The sequence below is a fragment of the Oncorhynchus tshawytscha genome, linkage group LG22 (assembly GCF_018296145.1).
Source record: "Oncorhynchus tshawytscha isolate Ot180627B linkage group LG22, Otsh_v2.0, whole genome shotgun sequence".
Classification (NCBI taxonomy): domain Eukaryota; kingdom Metazoa; phylum Chordata; class Actinopteri; order Salmoniformes; family Salmonidae; genus Oncorhynchus; species Oncorhynchus tshawytscha.
The window spans coordinates 7,349,483-7,363,036 of record NC_056450.1 but is presented as its reverse complement, the minus strand read 5'-3'; the positions used below and the strand labels follow the sequence as shown (position 1 = coordinate 7,363,036).

Below are 13,554 nucleotides of genomic sequence, written 5' to 3'. Positions count from 1 at the left end.
CACCCCAGTCATAGACTGTTCTCTCTACTACCGCATGGCAAGCGGTACCGGAGTGCCAAGTTTAGGACAAAAAGGCTCCTCAACAGTTTTTACCCCCAAGCCATAAGACTCCTGAACAGGTAATCAATTGGCTAACCGGTCTATCTGCATAGTGTTCTGCCACTCGCCAACCCCACTTTTACACTACTGCTGCTCTCTGTTCATCATATATGCATATGTCACTTTAACCATGTCTACATGTACATACTACCTCAATCAGCCTGACTAACCGGTGTCTGTATGTAGCCTCGCTACTTTTATAGCCTCGCTACTGTATATAGCCTGTCTTTTTACTGTTGTTTTATTTCTTTACTTACCTATTGTTCACCTAACACCCTTTTTGCACTATTGGTTAGAGCCTGTAAATAAGCATTTCACTGTAAGGTCTACACCTGATGTATTCGGCGCACGTGATTTGATGGGTGATTGTTAATGGGGCAATTGATGGCTACAACCATCAAACTAGTAGTGGTAGTTTAAAGGATAATAAAATAAAAAACTGTGGTGCACATTAATGTTAAAAACGTATTGCTCTATTTTATCGTTAATCAATTCAGGAAAGTTATCGCTTCATGGATTTTTGGCGATAGCGCCCAGCCCTATGACTAGGACCCAGTTTAGTGGTGCTAAAACACTTTCACTTCTTCCTCTTCTCTACAGTATATGGCTGTGTGACCTACATCCAAAATGGACCCCTATTCCCTACATAATGCACTACTTTTGACCAGAGCCCATCAAAAGTAGTGCACAATGTAGGGAATAGGGTGCAATTTGGTACGTAGCCTATTACACCATTTGGGAAGCAACCTATGGCTAGCGTCATGGTTTCCTGTTTCTCTCTAACTGTACTATACTGTCAGTTGGCATGTTTGAAGTGCAGAATTCCTAATCTTGGTCACATACTGTGATTAGTAGTTATTTGGAGTGCAGGACCCGTATTCACAGAAAGTCTCAGAGTATTCATATAATTGTATTCATTATGATCTAAAAGGGAAATAGGATCGTATATCAGCCCTCTTACTTTAAATACGAGCCCAGACTGCAATGTAGTTAATCTTAAACACGAACTTTGACAATGATCAATCACCTGCTATTCTAGTCAAAGAGCTCTTCTTTAGTGAAAACATTTCCTGGCTCCCAAATGGCACCCTATTACCTTTAAAGTGCACAACTTCTGACCAGGGCCCATATAGAATAGGGTGTCATTTGAATAGGGTGCTGCCCCCCCCCACATACTTTTGTATATACTGTACCAGTCGAAAGTTTGGAAAACTCAGTCGGTGTCTCAACTTGCTGTTGAGAATTAGAATAATAGAACACACCAGGTGCAATTTAAAAATCTGGTTGTGCATCAGCAGTCATTAAATTAGCCCATGTCAGCTAACACTTTTTAGATTGGCAAGTTAGTCTAGCGGCCAGCTATCTAAACTTGAAGTAAGCATGGTCAAATTACCGACCAGGGTAGTCAGGGCCCACTGATCATCAGTTATCATATTAAAAACTGCATACATTTGCCTCCATCCTATGGCAAAATGTGCAGAATTGCAAGAAATGAACTTTAAAACGGCTTCTCAGACCCACGAGCCACTGCAGCCCCTCATGATGAGTTATGATTTTTTTGTGGCCCCCACCCGCATCAAAGTTGTCAATCCCTTCTCTAGAGGAGGTCAAAGGTTTGAGAGATATTGATTAGTACCAACTACCCAGTGGGCAAAACTGGTTTAAATGTATTTTTTTATTATTTTTTATTATTTTTATTTTCACCTTTATTTAACCAGGTAGGCTAGTTGAGAACAAGTTCTCATTTGCAACTGCGACCTGGCCAAGATAAAGCATAGCAGTGTGAACAGACAGAGTTACACATGGAGTAAACAATTAACAAGTCAATAACACAGTAGAAAAAAAAGGAAAAAAAGATAGTCTATATACATTGTGTGCAAAAGGCATGAGGAGGTAGGCGAATAATTACAATTTTGCAGATTAACACTGGAGTGATAAATGATCAGATGGTCATGTACAGGTAGAGATATTGGTGTGCAAAAGAGCAGAAAAGTAAATAAATAAAAACAGTATGGGGATGAGGTAGGTAAAAATGGGTGGGCTATTTACCGATAGACTATGTACAGCTGCAGCGATCGGTTAGCTGCTCAGATAGCAGATGTTTGAAGTTGGTGAGGGAGATAAAAGTCTCCAACTTCAGCGATTTTGCAATTCGTTCCAGTCACAGGCAGCAGAGAACTGGAACGAAAGGTGGCCAAATGAGGTGTTGGCTTTAGGGATGATCAGTGAGATACACCTGCTGGAGCGCGTGCTACGGGTGGGTGTTGCCATCGTGACCAGTGAACTGAGATAAGGCGGAGCTTTACCTAACATGGACTTGTAGATGACCTGGAGCCAGTGGGTCTGGCGACGAATATGTAGCGAGGGCCAGCCGACTAGAGCATACAGGTCGCAGTGGTGGGTGGTATAAGGTGCTTTAGTGACAAAACGGATGGCACTGTGATAAACTGCATCCAGTTTGCTGAGTAGAGTGTTGGAAGCAATTTTGTAGATGACATCGCCGAAGTCGAGGATCGGTAGGATAGTCAGTTTTACTAGGGTAAGTTTGGCGGCGTGAGTGAAGGAGGCTTTGTTGCGGAATAGAAAGCCGACTCTAGATTTGATTTTCGATTGGAGATGTTTGATATGAGTCTGGAAGGCACCTAGGCACCCAGACACCTAGTCTAGCCAGACACCTAGGTACTTATAGATGTCCACATATTCAAAATCGGAACCATCCAGGGTGTTGTTACAAAGAGAAACCTGCTGTAATGGCGTCTTTTCAGCCAATTTTGCCTGTTGTACAGCTGAAGTCGGAAGTTTACATAGACCTTAGCCAAATACATTTACAGTTTTTCACAATTCCTGACATTTAATCCTAGTAAAAAGTTCCTGTCTTAGGTCAGTTAGGATCACCACTTTATTTTAAGAATGTGAAATGTCAGAATAATAGTAGAGAGAGTGATTTATTTCAGCTTTTATTTCTTTCATCACATTCCCAGTGGGTCAGAAGTTTACATACACTCAATTAGTATTTGGTAACATTGCCTTTAAATTGTTTAACTTGGGACAAACTTTTCTGGTAGCCTTCCACAAGCTTCCCACAATAAGTTGGGTGAATTTTGGCCCATTCCTCCTGACAGAGCTGATGAAACTGGGTCAGGTTTGAAGGCGTCCTTGCTTACACACGCTTTTTCAGTTCTGCCCAGAGATTTTCTATGGCATTAAGGTCAGGGCTTTGTGATGGCCAATCCAATACCTTGACTTTGTTGTTCTTAAGCCATTTTGCCACAACTTTGGAAGTATGCTTGGGGTCATTGTCCATTTGGAAGACCCATTTGCGACCAAGCTTAACTTCCGGTCTGATCCACATAATTTTATTTCCTCATGATGCCATCTATTTTGTGAAGTGTACCAGCCCCTCCTGCAGAAAAGCACCCCCACAACATGATGCTGACACCCCCGTGTTTCACGATTGGGATGGTGTTCCTCGGCTTGCAAACCTCCCCCTTTTTCCTCCAAACATAACAATGGTCATTATGGCCAAACAGTTTTATTTTTGTTTCATCAGACCAGAGGACATTTCTCCAAAAAGTACGATCTTTGTCCCCAAACCGTGTTGCAAACCGTAGTCTGGCTTTTTATGGCGGTTTTGGAGCAGTGGCTTCTTCTTTGCTGAGCGTCCTTTCAGGTTATGTCAATATAGGACTAGTTTTACTGTGGATATAGATACTTTGTACCTGTTTCCTCCAGCATCTTCACAAGGTCCTTTGCTGTTGTTCTGGGATTGATTTGCACTTTGATTTGCACCAAAGTACGTTCATCTCTAGGAGACCTCATCCTTCCTGAGCAGTATGACGGCTGCGTGGTCCCATGGTGTTTACACTTGCAAACTATTGTTTGTACAGATGAACGTGGTACCTTCAGGCATTTGGAAATTGTTCCCAAGGATGAACCTGACTTGTGGAGGTCTACAATTTTTTCTGAGGTCTTGGCTGATTTCTTTTGATTTTCCCATGATGTCAAGCAAAAGGCACTGAGTTTGAAGGTAGGCCTTGAAATACACCTACAGGTACACCTCCAATTTACTCAAATTATGTCAATTAGCCTATCAGAAGCTGCTAAAGACATTACATCATTTTCTGGAATTTTCCAAGCTGTGTAAAAGCACAGTCAACTTAGTGTATGTAAACTTCTGACCCTGTGGAATTGTGATCCAGTGTAATAAGTGAAATAATCTGTCTGTAAACAATTATTGTTACAATTACTTGTGTCATGCACAAAGTAGATGTCCTAACCGACTTGCCAAAACTATAGTTTGTTCACAAGACATTTGTGGAGTGGTTGAAAAACAAGTTTTAATGACTCCAATCTAAGTTTATGTAAACCTCCGACTTCAACTGTATATTGGGCCTCTAAGGCAGCAGCCTCTGTAACTAGATGAATGCTGGTTTGTTTAGTATAGCTTAACCAAAACATTTGGCATAAGAACGTATGCTACTCAAAGCATTTGAGCACGTGGATCTGATAAACAGAGAGCTAGATCTCTTCGTGGCCATATAATAGAATAGGATGGACATTTGTCTACGTCATCACCATACATAAATTATTAAAAAACATCAGACTAATCCAAACATACCTTTTTACTGCGCTTTCTGACTCACTGACCAGTGTTAAGACAAGGACTCTTCTGAAGACTTTAGGAAAAGGCAGCAGCACAAAGGCAGCTCTATGAGGACACTCTCATCCTGTCCAGTTTTAGTGGGAACCTCCTGCTCTTCACTCCTAGAGTTAGAACATGTTATGTAGGTGTCACTCCAAAATATTACAGTACACAATACAGATTTAAAAAGCACATTGTGGACACTGTAAGGCAACCATAGTATGCAATCATAGTACATCATGTCACTGGTATTGTCGCGTTTTATCAAGGTGGGTGGAATCAGGCGCAGAGAGCAGGTTTCAGTGATTCGAGCAGTTTATTCTCCGGCGCACAAAAAACACGGTCAACCCAACACACAGGGTGAATAATCCAACACAGGATCAAAATAGACCGGAGAATAAAACACAAGTGCTACACCAAATGACACGAATACAAAAACAATCCCGCACAAAATAAGGGCGGGACAACCTACTACATATAAGGATGTTAATTAAACTAAAATACACACAGGTGAAACTAATAAGACAAAACCAACAGACAAACGAAAAAGGGATCGGTAGTGGCTAGTAGGACGGTGACGACGACCGCCGAGCACCCCCCGAATAGGCAGGAGAGCCAACTTCGGCGGAAGTCGTGACAGGTATCACCTATCATACATTAGATTACCTATACACCATTGGCATCCTATGGAATAAACAGTTACTTCTCAGTTAACAGGCAAACAATAAAAGCCTGATAAGATATGTGAATTACAAACTATTAAATAATTTCATGTCAATTTGACCGGAACTTGATACAGGTTGAAATTGATGTAAGGATTGAGATGAGGAAATGTTGAGTTTAGCAAGAACTTTCTGGGATTACATAATTATTCAGATATCCTAATTAACTTCTCAAACCACAAACAGCTTAAATAGACACACACACACACGCCACCGCGCACATGAGCAAGTGCACACACACACAATGCATGCATGAGCACATACACACGCACACACATACACACACACATACACTGTTGGATTATTGTTGTGTTATGATGGGAGATAGAGCTTTAATACAGGTTTTCTTTATCACTTTGGTGTCATTTTCACAAGTATGTGCTACGCACAAAAATCTAAACAGATCATTGAAATGGCTCATGTTTCAAAACACTAAGCACATTTTCAATTGACTGAAGACAACAAACAAATACAAACTATATACACTACCATTTAAAAGTTTGGGGTCACTTAGAAATTTCCTTGTTTTTGAAAGGAAAGCACATTTTTGGTCCATTAAAATAACATCAACTCTGGGATGCTGGCCTTCTATGCAGAGTTGCAAAGAAAAAGCCATATCACAGACTGGCCAATAAAAAGAAAAGATTAAGATGGGCAAAATAACACAGACACCGAACAGAGGAACTCTGCCTAGAAGGCCAGCATCCCAGAGTCGCCTCTTCACTGTTAATGTTGAGACTGGTGTCTTGTGGGTACTATTTAATGAAGCTGCCAGTTGAGGACTTGTGAAGCGTCTGTTTTTCAAACTAGACACGCTAATGTACCTCTCCTCTTGCTCAGTTGTGCACCGGGGCCTCCCAATCCTCTTTCTATTCTGGTTAGAACCATGTTTGCGCTGTTCTGTGAAGGGAGTAGTACACAGCGCTGTGCGAGATCTTCAGTTTCTTGGCAATCTCTTGCATGGAATAGCCTTCATTTCTCAGAACAAGAACAGACGGACGCGTTTCAAAAGAAAGGTCTTCGTTTCTGGCCATTTTGAGCCTGTAAATCGAACACACAAATGCTGATGCTCTAGATACTCAACTAGTCTAAATAAGGCCCGTTTTATTGCCCTTTAATCAGCACAACAGTTTTCAGCTGTGCTATCATAATTAAAAAAGTGCTTTCTAATTATCAATTAGCCTTTTAAAATGATAAACTTGGATTAGCTAACACAACATGCCATTGGAACACAGGAGTGATGGTTGCTGTTAATGGGCCTCCGTAAGCCTATGTAGATATTCCATAAAAAATCTGCTGTTTCCAGCTACAATAGTAATTTACAACATTAACAATGTCTACACTGTATTTCTGATCAATTTGATGTTATTTTAACAGACCAAAAATGTATGTTCTCTTTCAAAAACAAGGACATTTCTAAGTGACCCCAAACTTTTGAACGGTAGTGTACATAAGTGTTATCAGTTTAGAGTTGAAACCGTTTAAAATGCAGGCCCCTATCCCACCCCTCTGGAAATGTCTTTCTCAAATCAAAGGATCCAAATCACATTCTGTGCATGTGTTATAAACACACACATTTCTCACGTTTCTCTCTTTACTCACCCTCTTCTGAACCCTCAACCAATTTGGTCGATAGGATGATGTAGCCTATCTCTCTGCCTCAAATTTCAGAACAGCTGCGATTTGAACGAAGGTTCCAAAAAGTGCAAATGTAAAGTATTCAGACCACTTGACTTTTTCAAAACATTTTTACATTACAGCCTTGTTCTAAAACGGATTAAATTATTTTATCAATCTACACACAATACCCCATAATGAGAAAGCAAAAACAGTTTTTTAGAAATGTATTAAAAATAAAAAACAGAAATACCCTATTTGCATAAGTATTTAGACCTTTTACTATTAGAATCGAAATTGAGCTCAGGTGCATCCTGTTTCCATTGATCATCCTTGAGATGTTTCACAACTTGATTGCAGTACACCTGTGATAAATTCAATTGATTGGACATGATTTGGAAAGGCTCACACCTGTCTATATAAGGTCCCACAGTTGACAGTGCAGGTCAGAGCAAAAACCAAGCCATGAAGTCAAAGGAATTGTCCGTAGAGCTCCGAGACAGGATAGTGTCGAGGAACAGATCTGGGGAAGAGTACCAAAACATTTTTTCAGCATTGAAGGTCCCCAAGAACACAGCAGCCTCCATCATTCTTAAATGGATGAAGTTTGGAACCACCAAGACTCTTCCTAGAGCTGGCCGCCCGGCTAAACTGAGCAATCGCCCGGCCAAACTGAGCAATCAGGCATTTATGGTAGAGTGGCCAGACAGAAGCCACTCCTCAATAAAAGGCACGACAGCCCGCTTGGAGTTTGCCAAAAGGCACCTACAGGACTCAAGCTTCTCTGGTCTGATGAAACCAAGATTGAACTCTTTGGCCTGAATGCCAAGCCTCACTGTGACGTGGTAAGGTCGGACCCAGGTGCAGAGAAGAGACCCGACTAGGAATCAGTGGTTAAGGATAAACATATTACTTTACTGAGAAACAGTAGCCACAGGATCACAGCACACTTGAGAAAAACCCCCACTAAGTCTTCAAAACCTCACTCAGGAAACAAACACACACGGTAAACATTTCAAGCTTCTGCAAAGGACAACAGAAAACATACCTCTTTTAACAGAGAAACCATAATGAGTAAATTGGACACACCTGAGTGTGTAATGTCTCTAGAACGGTCTCTGCCGCCCACTGGTGACAGGTGGAACCATGACAGTCATGTCTGGCGGAAACCTGGCACCATCCCTACGGTGAAGCATGGTGGTGGCAGCATCATGCTGTGGGGATGTTTTTCAGTGGCAGGGAGACTGGGAGACTAGTCAGGATCGAGGGAAAGACGAACGGAGCAAAGTACAAAGAGATCCTTGATGAAAACCTGCTACAGAGCTCTCTGGACTTTAGACTGGGGCAAAGGTTCACCTTCCAACAGGACATTGATCTTAAGCACACAGCCAAGACAACACAGGAGTGGCTTCGGGACAAGTCTCTGAATGTCCTTGAGTGGCCCAGCCAGAGCTCGGACTTGAACTCGATCGAACATCTCTGGTGAGACCTGTGCAGCAACGGTCCCCATCCAACCTGACAGAGCTTTAGAGGATATGCAGCGAAGACTGGGAGAGACTCCCCAAATACAGCTGTGCTAAGCTTGTAGCGTTATACCCCCAAAAAACTCAAGGCTGTAATCAGTGGCGGTTCTAGCTTGTATGGCTCCCTGGGCAAACCCCCCCATGTCACCTATACCTAAATCTGAATACTTATGTAAATGTCAATGGGTCTGAATGCTTTCTGAATGCACTGTATAGCCAGCAGTCTGCCTCCTGTTTAGCCAATGTTCGCAATGATGATGAAAAAATAACAGTAAATCGCTATTGACTGACTGTCTGTGTCTTGCTTGTTTGATATGCTGTGTAGGCTACATATAGCTTGCCTAAATAGCTGCATGTCACTCCCCTCCAGAAAAATAACATTAAATTACTTTTCAACCTTTAAGAAAAATATAGTTTACTTAACTAAAGTTACAGTTCAATACTTCCAAACAACCTAGTGAAAAAATATAATATCTAAATCTGAAATGTCATAGGCTACAAATTGCAAGAACAGATAACTCTGTAGTCAAATGGTAACAGAATGTGTGATTTAGCCTATTAAAGAAAAAAAAGTGAGATTCGGCACACAAAAAGTGTTTCTTGTCAGAATTAGGCAGGTCTGATGCCAGAAAAGAAGGAAATTCTTGCCTACTTTACCCATATGTCATTTTATTTTTGAAAAAAAAGTAGTGTGTAAGTCCACTAGTTAGCTACACCACTACATGGCAAAAAAAAGTAATTAACTACATAAAACACTACCAAGATTTGAATGTACACTACTGTTCAAAAGTTTGGGTTCACTTAGGCAGAGTTGCAAAGAAAAATCCATATCTCAGACTGGCCAATAAAAAGATTAAGATGGGCAAAAGAAGGCCAGCATCCTGGAGGCGCCTCTTCGCTGATGACGTTGAGACGGGTGTTTGCGGGTTCTATTTAATGAAGCTGCCAGTTGAGGACTTGCTGTTTCTCAAACTAGTCACTCTAATGTACTTGTCCACTTGTTCAGTTGTGCATCAGGGCCTCCCAATCCTCTTTCTATTCTGGTTAGAGACAGTTTGCTTTGCGCTGTTCTGTGAAGGGAGTAGTACACAGCGTTGTACGAGATCTTCAGTTTCTTGGCAATTTCTCACATGGAATAGCCTTCATTTCTCAGAACAAAAATAGACTGATGAGTTTCAAAATAAATTATTCTATTCTAAAGAAGGACAGTTTTATTGCTTCTTTAATCAGCTCAACAGTTTTTAGTTGTGCTAACATAATTGCAAAATGGTTTTCTAATGATCAATTAGCCTTTTAAAATAAGATTAGCTAACTCAAAGTGCAATTGGAACACTGGAGTGATGGTTGCTGATAATGGGCCTCTGTACGCCTATGCAGATGTTCCATAAAAAATCTGCTGTTTCCAGCTACAATAGTAATTTACAACATTATCAATGTCTACACTGTATTTCTGATCAATTTGATGTTATTTTAATGGACAATAAATGTGCTTGTCTTTCAAAAACAAGGACATTTCTAAGTGACCCCAAACTTTTAAACAGTAGTGTTTATAGTTGGAACTACCACCAAGCTACTGCAAAATGAAAAGTTATATAAATTACTAGTTGAACTGCATGTAGTTCACTACTCCCCAATCCCCAACACTGGAATTAGGCTAGTGGATCATGCATGTGCAGAAATCTCTGTGTTTTTACCAACGGCAAAACCAGAACCTGATAAATGTGCCAAAGTGATTTTAGAACACTGTCATGTGACCTCCCACTGCAGGATAAAACATAGTTAGCTATGTCTGAACCTGCACCAAGCATTATTGCTCAATGAGTATGTGTGCAATGTGCTCGAGTTCTTGGATTTCTAAGGAAAGGATCTGTGATAGGACGATGACTCAAATGCAAATTTAAGTTCCCAGAAACGTCTAAATCTGGACTTAGGCCTAACGATGATACGATGATGGAAGTATTATTTGTCTGTTAGTTGACTTCAATTAGGATAGCAGTGTTGTGTTCGAGACCACTTAAAGCGAGAATGATTCAAGATCAAGACCGGGGCAATCGAGTACGAGTCAAGACCAAGACCGGAGGGGGGTGAGCGGGAGGGGGGAGAGAGGTCCGAGACAGAGTCAAGACAGAGACCAGAAAAATGTGAGTCCAATGCAAGACCATGACTGTAATTTTGTCAAATCATCAACATAAATAAAAGTTCAAAATGTTCAATATTTCTGTGTTCATATTTCAGAAGAACAGACTGTATGGACATTTATTCTTTACACATTCAGAATGGCGAAGAAAATGCATGCCGAGTGCAAATAGAGCCACTCTACACATTTGTACTAACCCAAAGACAGTGGGGAACAATGAGGGCCATCTATGCTTTCAGAGAAAGGCTAAGGATTTATAAAATAATAATTATTATATTATTCTTTTCAATTATGTTCTGATTCAATCTTTTCAGTTTTTGTTAGAAAGGAAAGGGTTAGCAAAAAGATCCAATCAGGATTTTTCTTTGGCGGTCTCAGCTAGCTAAGTCTGTCATTGGCTAGGCCATCAGAAGCTTGATTGAAGGCATCTGCCATTCAACTGTATTAGTCCCACATTTTGGAGTGACAGTGGAATCTACCAATTACATTGACTTGTAATGGGTGGGACCGTTTTTACGAAAACATGGAAACTTCTGCCTTTTCGAAAGCCAACGGGTCACTGTGCAATAGCTAGCAGTAGTTTTCCCACGGTCTAGCTAGCTAGCTTTTGTTGTAGGCTAGTTTGCAGCAGCTGCACCAGGTGTTATCGAAGAGGACGTTGTTGCTAATTTGTTAGCTTCTCCCTTTTCAAGAATAACTTTCAACAAGAAGTTTCAAATTATCATCATGTGGTGAGTGGAACTGTGTTAATTATTGCAACAATGCTGTTGTTAGCCATCGCTTTGAAAATAACTTGTGTGTGAAACATTGTTGCATTTAAACTTTACATCACCTTTGGTGCAAAACGTGAAATGTTTTTTGCAATGGGAAGTAATAGTTGTAAATTTAGATTGGGAAATTCTTAGCCTAATGGTTGTGTTTTTGTATTCTTATGATTGGGACCTACTGGCTTATTATCTCAGACTGATAGGACTGCTGTCTTTCCATTGGCCCTATGCAGTAGTGTAGTGGTGCCTGGAGTGTGAAAAATCCTAGATTTTCCTCTAGATTTTTCAGATTTTCCCTGTCGAAATCACACTTTTTAAAATAAATTACAAAGTATGACAGAAATGTGATGTTCTAAGTCCACAACAACGCTTAAACCACATCATGAGACCATTTTTGAGGTCTTGGAAAAATTGAAAAATATATTTTTGGAGTGTGTAGTTGCCCTTTAATTCTTTCCTACCTACCAGCTACTGATGTCATTATTCTGTGAGCTGCTCCATGTGACAACCAGTTGAATGCTGCATGCTCTTGCTGCCTGCAGATTATATTCTGCTGAAACTAGGCTATGTGTGCTGCACGGATGTGAATATATTTCACAGGCTTTGCAATTGGGTAGGTTACTTCGTGCATGATTTCTCTATTGTACTACATAATTAATAAGTCTAAACTACTTTGATACGTAACAGAAGGGATTAAGAAGTGAGTATAGGCAATGCCCACTGAAAAACAAAGTGGGTATATGGCTTATACCTGCGTATAGCCTCTACTACACCACTGGCCTTTTGTGATTTACAAAAAGTGCCCTCTCCTACATGAGTGCGCTGGTATTACGGTTGCTGTCCTTTCAGCATCAGGAGCCTGTCAGACACTGAAGGCCTATGTCCTATAGGTTTGCTACTGTGCAAACATGTCTATAATAGGGAATAAAATAAAGCCTGTTAATTTTACCTTCTGTCAACCCTTACTAATAGTGAGATTGCAAATGTCAAACAATTTCCTCCACTCTTCCCTACCAGCGAGTCAAAGAAATTCTGACAGTTTGAGGATTTAAAAAAAATTAAAGGACAGTAATGTTACTATTAAAGTAGGAATCCAAGGTTTCAATAGGCGATAAGATAATATTGCTTCAAGAAAAGGGTGTACATATTTTGCCTGGCGAATGAATGAATGAAGCCGATACACTACATCACCAAAGGTATGTGGACACCTGCTCATCGAACATCTCATTCCAAATCATGGGCATTAATATGGAGTTGGTACACTCTTTGCCGCTATAACAGCCTCCACTCTTATGGGAAGGCTTTCCACTAGATGTTGGAACATTGCTACGGGGACTTTCTTCCATTCAGCCACAAGAGCATTAGTGCGGTTGGGCACTGATGTTGGGCGATTAGGCCTGGCTCGCAGTCGGCGTTCCAATTCATCCCAAACGTGTTCAATGGGGTTGAGGACAGGGCTCTGTGCAGGCAAGTCAAGTTCTTCCAAGCCGATCTCGACAGACCCTTTCTGTGTGGACCTCGCTTTGTGCATGGGGCATTGTCATGCTGAAACAGGAAAGGGCATTCCCCAAACTGTTGCCACAAAGTTGGACACACAGAATAATCTAGAATGTCATTGTATGCTGTAGTGTTAAGATTTCTCTTCACTGAAACTAAGGGCCCTACCTGAACCATGAAAAACCGTGCCAGACCATTATTCCTCCTTCACCAAACTTTACAGTTGGCACTATGCATTGGGGCAGGTAGCGTTCTCCTGGCATCCGTCAAACTCAGATTCGTCCATCCAACTGCCAGATGGTGAAGCGTGATTCATCACTCCAGAGAACACGTTTCCACTGCTCCAGTGTAAAATGGCGGCGAGCTTTACACCCCTTTAGTCGACGCTTGGCATTGCGCATGGGGATCTTAGGCTTGAGTGCGGCTGCTCGGCCATGGAAAACCACTTCATGAAGCTCCCAACGAACAGTTCTTGTGCTGACGTTGCTACCAGAGGCAGTTTGGAACCCGGTAGTGAGTGTTGCAACTGAGAACAGATTATTTTTATGCG

The 13,554-nt window shown here is 41.1% G+C and overlaps 1 protein-coding gene across 2 annotated transcripts in view; it reads right to left on the bottom strand.

The window, feature by feature from the left end:
- The window catches only part of stat6 (signal transducer and activator of transcription 6, interleukin-4 induced), a 55,183-nt gene that overhangs the window by 39,269 nt on the left and 2,360 nt on the right, over positions 1-13,554 (bottom strand). The window contains exon 2 of one of the 2 annotated variants that reach the window (XM_024383874.2): positions 4,718-4,863. The exons of the other annotated variant lie outside the window; for it this stretch is intronic. The gene's annotated coding sequence lies outside the window, so the exon portion shown is untranslated. The remainder of the gene's footprint in view (positions 1-4,717; positions 4,864-13,554) is intronic. 2 annotated transcript variants of the gene reach the window in all.